Genomic DNA, 11,200 nt, shown 5'->3' with positions numbered 1-11,200 from the left:
CGTGTGGTAGGCAGGAGCCCAATCACTTGAGCCACATCCGCTTCCCTCCATCGTTTAATTTTGGAACCATATTTCTTTACTCTGCACCAGCCTGGGAAATGAAAAATTGGGTCCTCAGCCCTACCACCCTCTGCTGTCATCATCGCTGATGCATAACTCTTAGCTTAGAGCGAACATGGTGAAAAGAACAGTCACCAGGGTTACTCAGACCTGGCAGCTCTCACCAAGTCCTTGGTGCTTCAACTTGGAGAAAGGCCACATGAAGACACTTGTAAGCACACACAATCCCTCTTAATGAATTGTGTCCTTTTCTTTTAATTGCTTTTGCTTTTAAAAATTGAAGAAGTTTAATACAAACAGGGCTCTCATTTGGTCATGTTTGCAATCCATCTGGGTCTAGTTTGGAATCTGACAACTGGAACAAAAAGAACCTTAATTTCAGAACATCCTTTGGCTTTGGGGCTGCTGCCTCTCTCCATCCTCAGCGGAGATTAAGAAACAAGTCAGTGTGCACAGCAAGGCCCTGAAGTTGGGGGGCTTAACTGCCATGTTTTTCCACTTTTCTGTTCAGGACCACTAATTGCTAAAATGTGCCTGCATACCGAAATAGCAATTCATTGTTTCCTGAAAACAAAGCAAAATGAAACAAAACAAAAAAAAACCCTGAACAATCCCGCAACTTAGTCCTCTTCTCCAGGGATGAGTGAGCTGAAGAGGAGCGGGAGAGAAGAGAGGAGTGTTGCTCTCCTAAATATTTTGTAGCTTTTTGTTCTTGGTACAAATTCCACAGGGGCCTGACTGACTGCCAATCCTAACCCCTTCCCCAGGAAAAGAGATCAGGCTTTTACCAGAACGTTCTTAGCTTCTACCTTCATGAGTCCATTCTCCCAATACTAACTATTGCTGTTTTGTAGACCTGTCTCGTGGACAGTTTATATTTTGTCCTTAGAAGCCTCTATTATGGGTTAAGACCGTCCATTCATTAAATTAACACCTAGACCTTGATGTTGCCAAATAAACCACAAATAAGCCAAAAATGTGCTCCATATTCTGTTTCCTATCCCAGACATGCCCAGTCACATTGTCCAATAAAATTCACTAGAGATTATACAATTAAATCAAATGACAACAAAAAGATACTCCTTTCAAAATGCATAATCTATGCCATAGACTTGAATACACTCTCCCTGGTATTATGACTATATCAGAAAAAAATATTTATATCTAAAAATTTTAATTCTCTTGACCTTGTATGTTAAAATTCATATAGATTAAAATTGCAAAATATTTACGTATAATCCACAAATCTTCCCCTCTAATTTCCTACTTAGTTCGTTTCTTCCTGAGGCTCTCACTCTGGTGCCTGGTAGAGTCAGGGTTACTTGAGCAGATGCTGTCTGGATGGATGGAACTACCCACTGGAATGAGTAGAATTCTTTTAAGACCTCAAACATCGAATTTCTTCAACAATCAGACTCTATTGGGCCTCACTTTTAAAGAGTCCAAAGAGTACATAGGAAAAAAAAAAACAAAACCAAAGAGTACATAGGATTCACAGACTCAGGCAGCAGTCCATACCTACCACATTTTGGAAATTTCAAGGAATTCCAAATCCACTCCCACCCCATTCCATAATGTTTCTAAGAGCACAGAGCTTAATCTGGAAATTTAAGATTACCAAAGACCAAAACCACAGGATCTGAGAGAATGAGGATGCATGGAGAAATCTTTTTGTTTCCAGCCCTGCCTACAAGCTAAGCATTCCACATCAGCTGTCCAGAGAATGTGACCTGCAAACACACACTGGGAAGAATTCTCCTCCAGAGGTGAATTAGAGTACCACTTGTCTTAGTTTGCCAGGGTTGCTATGACAAATATCCCCACCTGCTGGCTTAAGCCAAATATTTATATTTTCAAAACGTTTGGGAGAAGATTGTATACATTGTGATTCTTGAATACTTACTACTGCCATGCAACTTTTCCTAAGAACAAGGATTTTTTTAATGTAACCTTAAGTACATTATCAAGTTCAGGAAATTTAACAATGATATAAAGCTTATAATTTATATTCCAAGTGGTCTAATACTTTCATAGTGTTTAAAAATAATTCCAGAACTTGTGATGAAGGAAGTCATTTTGTATATATAATTTTCCATTTGTTCCTTACTGTTTTAAAAGGCCATCTTCATCAAATATTGACTTGCCTTGTGTGTGCGGGTCTCAACATATGAGTCTATGAAACTTGATAATTCGTTTCCTTGTCCATTATAGATTACAAGCAAGAAAATAAATTGAGATTAAAAAAAAAAAAAAGAAACAAGTCAAATGATAAAAGGAAGTGAAAGATGAATACAAAAAGAACAGAGATAAATAGAGAGGAGAAACTGCTATGTAGCATAATAATAGACAAGATAAATACTATGTATGTCATTTAAAAAGATTGAACTATGTTTAGGTCCCTTTGGTTTTTAAACCAGGTAATACATTATATATATATATAGAGAGAGAGAGACCAATTTCAGTTTTTTAAAAGCGGTTAAAATAAACAGTTTTGGCACTTAAAGCACAAGTTTCCAGTAAATGGAAATACCAGGTTTGTAGAACCCTCTTTCCTCTACCAAGTTGGATAAACTAAATGTTGCTATAATTTTTAGACATGAAAAAAAAGTTCTTGTAAGCTGGTAAATGCAAGGCAAGGAAGAGTTAACCTTACCTCTAATTTTAAACAAACCTGAAAAATTCCCAGGAGCTTTTTTTCTCCTGCCAGGCCTGGTAGCTGCCTTTCACGGTGTGTGGCCCTTCCCTTTAGGAGTTACAAGCTTCATGTGCTCTAGCTCTCAGCCTTGTTAGGTCCTGCCGGAGACAGAAGTTTATCATCCACTAATCTGAGCACCCACTGGCTGAGAAGAGACTCAACTTTAAGCCTGGAGGGTAAAAATCAAAGAATATGTATCAAAGCAACAGTGACAAAGGAACACTCTTTTGGCTCCATGCTCTTACCATTGAGATTTCTCTCTTCTCATTCAAGACGTCTCCATGGTAACTCACTTGTGCCTCCAAATAGCCCTGAGGGGCCTGTGGGGGACTGTATCACTGTTCCCAATTCTTCAGTTCCTCCTTTGCCATGTGACTTTGCAGTGTCTCCCACTAGAGTAAGCAGAGTACGTTTTCATGCCCCACTGATATTGGGCATTGCTGTGTGATTCATCAATGGAATATTAATGGATGTGAGTCGATCAGAGGTTTCAAATGGGCCTGCATGGTTTGGCTTGGCTTCTTGAACCTCTGCCATCTGCTGTGAGAAGCTGCTCGTCCCAGCATGAGAGATGTGCGGGGAAAATCTGAATCGGGTCCACAGGCTAAAAGCAGAGACACCCCAGGTGACCTGAAGACCTGTTAAGTGAGAAACATAAATATGCTATTGTTGTGTTAAGCCAGTGAAATTTGGTGGTTGTTGTTGTTTGTTTTGGTTTTGGTTTTTTAACAGCCCTTACAGACAAATGGAATCATTGCAGTAAAACCTGACTGACCCAACACCCTTCTTTGGCACCTCTCCAGCCTTTACCATGTAACTCCCATGTCATTCCAGTGGTTGCTTCTCTGACCACACATGTCTGGGTCTACTGCACAAGTATGATAGGGACATCTCCTGTAGCATATCCCGTGTCTCCAGGGCTGCATTCAAACCCTCTTATCACCAACCCAAATAATGCTCATGGGCCAAGCCTAATCTTGTTTAGGTGAGATGATTTCCTTCTAGAATACCATCAGGAAGGTTAAGGTAAAGTCATTGGAGAAGCAGATTTGGCTTGACTGATGGAGCGTCCGCCTACCACGTGGGAGGTCCAGGGTTCAAACCCAGGGCCTCCTGACCCGTGTGGTGAGCTGGTGCACGTGGGGAGTGCCCTCCCACGCAGGAGTGTCCCCCCCGTGTAGGGGAGCCCCACACACAGGGGGTATGCTCCGCAGGGAGAGCCACCCCTTGTGAAAAATGCAACCTGCCCAGGAGTGGTGCGGAATGCCCCGAGAGAGGGAGGGAAGGGGAGAGAAATTTTTAAAAAAACATCTAAAGTCCTTGTTCTCCAACTGAATGTGGGTTACAGAACTGGGGGCCAGTTCTCAGTCCCAGTGCAATAGACGACAGGCTCTTTTGCAATTATCTCTGGTGACCAGTGTGCAAATTCACATGAGCTCCATAGCCAAACCTGTGCTTTGGGATTCTAACTAGGATAAGTGGCTGGTAAAAGCTATCTTCACTTTCCCGTTTGCCAGAGAAGATAGGTCTGTAAAAGGCTAGTTCTAGAAGATTCACTCATTCATTCAACAAATATTTATTAAACTACATACTAGGCATTAGGGCCATAGAGGTGAAAGAAACAAAAGTCCCTGTCCTCATAAAACTTGCATTCCTGGGAGTAGGAAGGGAGGAAACAAAATAAAACGATAAACCAAACAGAGATAATTGCACAAATATATCATTTTAAGTAGCAGTAGGTGCTGACCAAGACAGATTATCTTCCTCGTGACCAAGCTGCCAGCCTCATTCCTCATGCATCCCCACTCTCTCCCTTTCCCACACTGACTACCTGGAAACTAATCTTGCAGCTGTGGGACTACAGAGGAAAACAACTCAGACTTTTTTCTTTGTGTCTCTGCAGATTTCTCCCATTTATCTAAGTTTCCAGCAAGATGACTAAGATCCACCCTGGGTCATGTCTCACTGAAGTAATTTACGCAAAGCCCCCCAAGTGAATCCAACCCAATCAAAGGGTCCTACATTCACAGGAATGGATTAGCCCTGAGGACATGATTTTTTGCCATCCACCAGCTTCAAACTGTCACACAAGGTAAATAGTGGGAAGAGGTGGGACTATTTTACACAAGGTAGAGGAAAGACACCTCTGAAAACCTTACATTTGGGAAGCGGATTTGGCCCAGTGGTTAGGGCGTCCGTCTACCACATGGGAGGTCCGTGGTTCAAACCCTGGGCCTCCTTGACCCGTGTGGAGCTGGCCCACACGCAGTGTTGATGCACACAAGGAGTGCCCTGCCATGCAGGGGTGTCCCTGCATAGGGGAGCCCCACACACAAGGAGTGCACCCCGTAAGGAGAACCGCCCAGTGTGAAAGAAAGTCCAGCCTGCCCAAGAATGGCGCCGCACACACGGAGAGCTGACACAAAATGACACAACAAAAAGAAACACAGATTCCCGGTGCTGCTGACAACAACAGAAGCAGACAAAGAGCACACAGCAGCTAGACACAGAGAACGGACAACTGGGGTGGGAGAAGGAAGAGGGAGGGGAGAGGGGGGAGGGGAGAGAAATAAAATTTTTTAAAAACCAACCTTACATTTAAGTAAAGACCTGCATCAAGGGAGAGAATGAGGTATAAGAAATTATAATAAAGAATGATCCTGGGGAAACGGACTTTGGCCCAGTGGTTAGGGCGTCCGTCTACCACATGGGAGGTCCGCGGTTCAAACCCCGGGCCTCCTTGACCCGTGTGGAGCTGGCCATGCGCAGTGCTGATGCGCGCAAGGAGTGCCGTGCCACGCAAGGGTGTCCCCCGCGTGCGGGAGCCCCACACGCAAGGAGTGCGCCCGTGAGGAAAGCCGCCCAGCGTGAAAAGAAAGTGCAGCCTGCCCAGGAATGGCGCCACCCACACTTCCCATGCCGCTGACGACAACAGAAGCGGACAAAGAAACAAGACGCAGCAAATAGACACCAAGAACGGACAACCAGGGGAGGGGGGGAAATTAAATAAATAAATAAATCTTTAAAAAAAAAAAAAAAGAATGATCCATAATAGAAAAAGTATAAAAATCTTGAGACTGGAGCAAGCATTCAAAGACCTTAAAGAAGATGGCGGGGCAGGGGGGAGGAGTGTTGCAGAATGAGCTTAGAGGAGTGGAGGCAGGTGAGTAGGGAATGGTAGACAAGCAGGGGCCAGGCTATGGAGGAGCCTGTCAGCCATTTAAGAAATTAGACGTGTTTTCTAAGTAAGAAAGGAAGCCACTGAAGGGAGTTGAGCAGGGGAGTGGCTTTTGATCTGATTAATGTGTTTACAATCTAATCATCACTGATATAAGGAGCAAGGGAGGAAGCAGCAAGACCAGATGAAAGATTACTGCACTAGCCCAGATGACAGATAGCAGTGAGTTGGACTAAGTGGTGGTGGAAGAGGTGATAAGAAATAGTCAGATTTGGGGTATAGTCTGAAGGTACAGTCAACGGAACTTACCAAGCAATTATTGGATGTGGAGAGTGAAGAAAAAAGAAGAATTGAGGTTTACTCCTTGCAATGGAGAGACTGAGGTGGGGGTGAGTCTTGGAGAACCATCATCAGTCCTGTTTTAGACATGGTGAATCTGAGATTCCTCTTCATCATTTAGGTGAGACTATTTTGATGACGGTTGAATATTTGAGTCAGCAGTTAGTGGAGAGGCCAGAGCTGGAGGACAAACCTGGGAGTCATCAACTTTTAGAAGAATGTGGACTGTGAGGCATGGTGAATTAATTCTCTAGGGAGGAAGAGAAGGGAGCTGAGGAGCAGGCTGGGGCACTCCAGTGTACCTTGGACAGTGCTCCATTTGAGTGTAATGGTGGATCCATGTTCTTGAGGGCGGGAACCCTGTTTTTATTACCTTGGTGGCCCCCCCCCCCCACCCAGTTTTTCCACAGACCCTGGTGTCTGGCTCCTGTCTCTGTAGCAGGAAAAGTCTGAACCGCGGCTGAGCTTGAAGGAACATAGCCAAAACAAGACTGTGTTGCAGCCAGAAACTAGGAGTAAGCTGACAATTTACTTCATGTCATGCATGGTTTCACACGAGTTCTGTGGCCAGAATGTCAATTATGTTGTGTGGGAGGAGAAAAATGGGGTTGAAAATTTCTTGGCATTTGAAATGTTCAACTCTTTTTGGAGAGCGCCTCGAAAGTTTTAAAACTAAGTCACAGATGCTAAGGGAGAAATAATCACCTAGAGTCAAGATGTGCAGGCCATATCATAATTTTTTTCATCTCTATTTGTGGAGAATTTCTAACTTACACAGAGGCCCTGCCTCTGGTTCCCATCCCTGGACCAAGAGCTTTCCTGTGACAAGTCTGCCTTGTGCTTGACACCCTCCCCTACCTTCTCTGACCAAAAGGTGTTCTCTATTTTCTTCTAAAAACTGTCTTGATTTTTCCTTTCACATTTAGAGCTGCAATCCCTCTGAAATTGATCATGCCCAGATTCTGAATGATCTGTAGAGTTGAACTGAAAATGGTTGGCATTCATTCCTCAGGCAGTAATATCTTTTTCCCAGACTGTTCCAGCAGCTCCTATTTCCTCACCCTTCAGAGCTGACTTTGCTCCTGCCGAATTCGAAGCCTGATTCTCCAGCCTGTCTTCTGAGTCTGCAAGCTTTATGTAGCTTCCTCTAAAATCCCCAGTTAATTACATCAGCCAGAGTTGGCTTATAGTTAAAATGACGAATTTTTATACCCTCAGAGAAGTAGATGGCTCAGGTCTAGCTGTCTAGGGTGGAGGTGGTGGAAAAGGTCTATCAAGATTTAAGTAAAGAAATACATTGAATGCAGGGCAAAGGAGGAAGCCCACCGATAACTATTATTGGTGAAATATTGATCTGTCATATTTGCTTGCTTTACACAGGAGACCAGAATGCTCATCCCCAAATCTTGCCTAGAAACAGCATTGATGGCCATGAAGTTGTTCATGGTGGGGACAGTGGGCATAGGCAGACAAAGGTTGCATGTATGGGGCATTTAGGAAACCACCAATGGGCTACCAATAGACTCTGGACTATTTGGAATAAACCAGGCCTTGTTATGGCAGTAGAAATACCCCCATGATGACTGAGGTCATCAAAGACATCCTCTTGCACTGGGCACATTACCCAGGAGTCTTAGCTTCCTGAGATCTTTGGGGAGAATGTATGAGGGAACTTCTGGTCCTCAGGATTGGGTAGCTAGAAACACAAGATTCCATCATCAATGGGGGTACCATAAAAACATTTTTTATGTTCCTTAAAACCATCATAATCCCTCATTATTACCCAATTTGGGACCATCCAGTCATCCCACAGGGAAGGAATGGAAGATATTGTCTATTGTCTACTTGGAAGCCATCCCCTTTCTTTCCTAGTAGTACTCTGATTTTGTGGAGGGTGGAAACTTTCTGGCAACAGAACCCAAGGGGATAAATAATGATTTGTCTGATCATTATTGGTAATATCATTCCCCTTTCCCAATAACAGGTCAATCAGTTATGACCAATAAGGTACAAAAGAGAATCTTTTAGGGATAAAAAGCCATACAAAATCCTTTTTCCTCCACCTGTTCCTTTTTCTTGTGCTGTTGGAGCTGTAGCAGCCATCTTGCAGCTAGGATATAACTCATGGGGGAGAAAAGCTAATACCCTAATGATGGTGAGACTCATTTAACCAAGGCTGAAAATACCACCCAGGGTGTTTTCTTTGACACTGAATGCAACCTCACTGATACAGGAGGCCACCGTTCGTCTCCCCAGGCAGGCTGAACTCCGAAAGGCATCTAGCCAATGGTAGGCTGGACCATTTCCCTATGCTCAAGGCACAGAGTCTCCACAGAAGTGTTTTCTCCCCCATTGGATGCAGAATGCTATACTGATTAAGAGCTCCAGCTTTGGAATCAGATACCTGGGTTAAAATCCATGTGACTCCGGGAATGTTACTTCAGTTCTCTATGCCTCAGTCACCTCATCAAAATCTAGGCATAGTAATAGTACCTACTACCTACCCTATAGTGTTGTCATGAGAATTAAGTGAGATACTACACGTAAAGCATGTAGCACAAAGTTGATATATAGCTTGGTATATAATAATCATTCCAATGTTAGCTATACTCCATGACAGAAAATGAAGTACAAGGTGTGTAGTATTTAGTGGTTCAAAATGTTCAGCATGCATTCTTCCAGCCCTTGACCTGACAGGCTGAAAAATTAGTAGTGTCCTCCTCACTGGAACGTCTGAAGCGTCTTACAGATAAAGGAAATGGGGCTTTCAGGGCAGGGGTAGGGATATCATTGAAATTATGGCATAATTGTCACCAATTGGTCCAGGAACATGATGCATCTCCTACATGACTTTTTACCTTAGGCATTAAATGCAGGATACACAAATCTTCTTTAAACTGGGACTCTAGGGGGCCTACTTGGGACAGATCTACCAAAGGACAACTGGAAAAGCCTTGGAGACTGGAGAGAGTTGGTTATGCCCCTCAAACTCCTGCAATGTCTATGAGCCTCCCAGGATTTCAAAATTGACGCCTCTAATGGCTTATAGCCTGGGAGTCTTATTCTACAGTGATGGTTCCCAACCAAGGTGATACTGCCCCCTGGGGAAATGTTGGAAATTTGTGGGGGCATTTTTGGTTTTCACAATAACACCACTGGCACTTAATGGTCAAGAACCACATATGCCAGACATCCTGCAATGCACAGGACAGTCCTGCATGAGAATGGATTGTCCCACATCATGCATGCTTTTCTATATACCCCTGGATATTCAAGGATGTGTAAAGCCTCTTTTTAAAGATCTGAGCTTAATGGGTTGCTCCCAATCGGGGAGGACAGACTAGTGTGTTAAGCCCTCAGCATTGTTGCAAGTATCTAGCAATCTTGTCCTTCAAGCAGTTGCCCATGGTCATCACTATGGGCCCTGAGGGGAAGTAAGAGGAGTAGAATAGTTGGGAGAGGGAGAAACGGGGGGCAATGTAGGTGTTCTACATGATACTGTAATGATGGATACAGGTGATGTTAAACTTCACCAAAAATCTATAAAAGTGTATAGTCTAAAATGTAAACCATAATGTAACCAAAAAAATTATAAAAGTGTACAGTCTAAAATATAAAACATAATATAAACCATAATGGGACCATGATTGATAGCTATGTTTCAATATCTGTACATTACTTGCAGCAAATGTAACATCCACATGTAAAATGATCATTGCCAGGGAAGGGGGAAAAAGGTTTGATGTTGGGTATATGGTAGTCCCCTATGTTCTATATGTGACTTTACTGTGACCTAAAACTTTTTTGAAGAATAAAAAAAAAAAGAATGTAGACACTGAGGAAGAAATGGAAGATATTGACTTGCCACTGTACATACAGGGCAACCCCTACTGCAGTGATGAAAGGCAAAACATCAAACAAAAATTTATCATGATATTTTTCATTTTTTTAAAATAACCCAATTTATTTATTTATTTTGCTGGACTTATATATCCCGCCATAACCCACTGAATGTACTGGGGAAGAGTGTAAACTGCAATGTAAACTATTATCCACGCAGTGCAGCAGTGCTCCAAAATGTATTCACCAAATGCAATGAATGTGCCACATGATGAAAGAGGTTGTTGATGTGGGTGGAGTGGGGTGGGGTTGGGTGTAGGGTATATGGGAACCTCATATTTTTGAATGTAACATTTTTTGTGATCTATGTATCTTCCAAAAAATACAATTTAAAAAATGCATTATGGAAAAAATTTATTTTTTACTTTATTTTAGTTTTTCTAAATTATTATGTATTCTATTTCTAATCTTTAAACCTATCATTACTGTTTCATTTTCCTACCAATTGGATTTGGCAATATTTTAGACTTCATTTTTGAAGAAGTTTTGGATCATAGAGGGGTTCAACTATGGCAGGGGAGGAGCACTGATGGGGGGGTCATTGGTGGGGGATGTATGGGTGGGAGGGAGTTATCCAGGGCATGCATGTAGGGTATATAGATATGTTAGGATGTTTGTTGGGTATTGACATAATGGGTAGAGTTTCACACAACAACTGAGGGAGTGCTGAGTTCCCATTTCTGGGGAACTCTGTTGCACTCCCATTGGGGCAGCAACAATCCCCCAAGTGCAAGGGCAAAGACCAGTAAAGAAGGATGGTCCAATGATGGGCTCTTGATACTCATGGCTATGCTTTGGAGCTTGTGTGTTGGAAATTTCGACTAGACCTAGAGCTGCAAGCTGCCTGAGAATTACCTCCTGAGAGCTTCTGTGTTGTTCAAATGTGGCCACTCTCTAAGCTGAACTCAGCATGTAAATGCATTACCTTTCCCCCAGCATGGGATATGACTCCCAGGGATGAGTCTCCCTGGTGCCGAGGGATTTCTACCAAGCAACAGCTGGTGATGCAACTAGAAAAAGACATTGAA

The 11,200-nt window shown here is 43.0% G+C and overlaps 1 long non-coding RNA gene across 1 annotated transcript; it reads right to left on the bottom strand.

Annotated features, from left to right (window-relative positions):
• Window positions 1–2,516: 2,516 nt before the first annotated feature.
• Window positions 2,517–6,592, bottom strand: LOC111762209 (uncharacterized). Its single transcript, XR_002795379.3, has 3 exons — window positions 6,243–6,592; window positions 3,001–3,393; window positions 2,517–2,853 (listed from the first exon to the last, which is right to left on the bottom strand). It is a non-coding gene; the product is annotated as an uncharacterized lncRNA (long non-coding RNA).
• Window positions 6,593–11,200: the final 4,608 nt, after the last annotated feature.

Source organism: Dasypus novemcinctus, chromosome 2, assembly GCF_030445035.2.
Source record: "Dasypus novemcinctus isolate mDasNov1 chromosome 2, mDasNov1.1.hap2, whole genome shotgun sequence".
Taxonomy (NCBI): Eukaryota; Metazoa; Chordata; class Mammalia; order Cingulata; family Dasypodidae; genus Dasypus; species Dasypus novemcinctus.
Note: the sequence above shows the minus strand (reverse complement) of the source record. Positions and strands in the feature narration are given on the sequence as shown.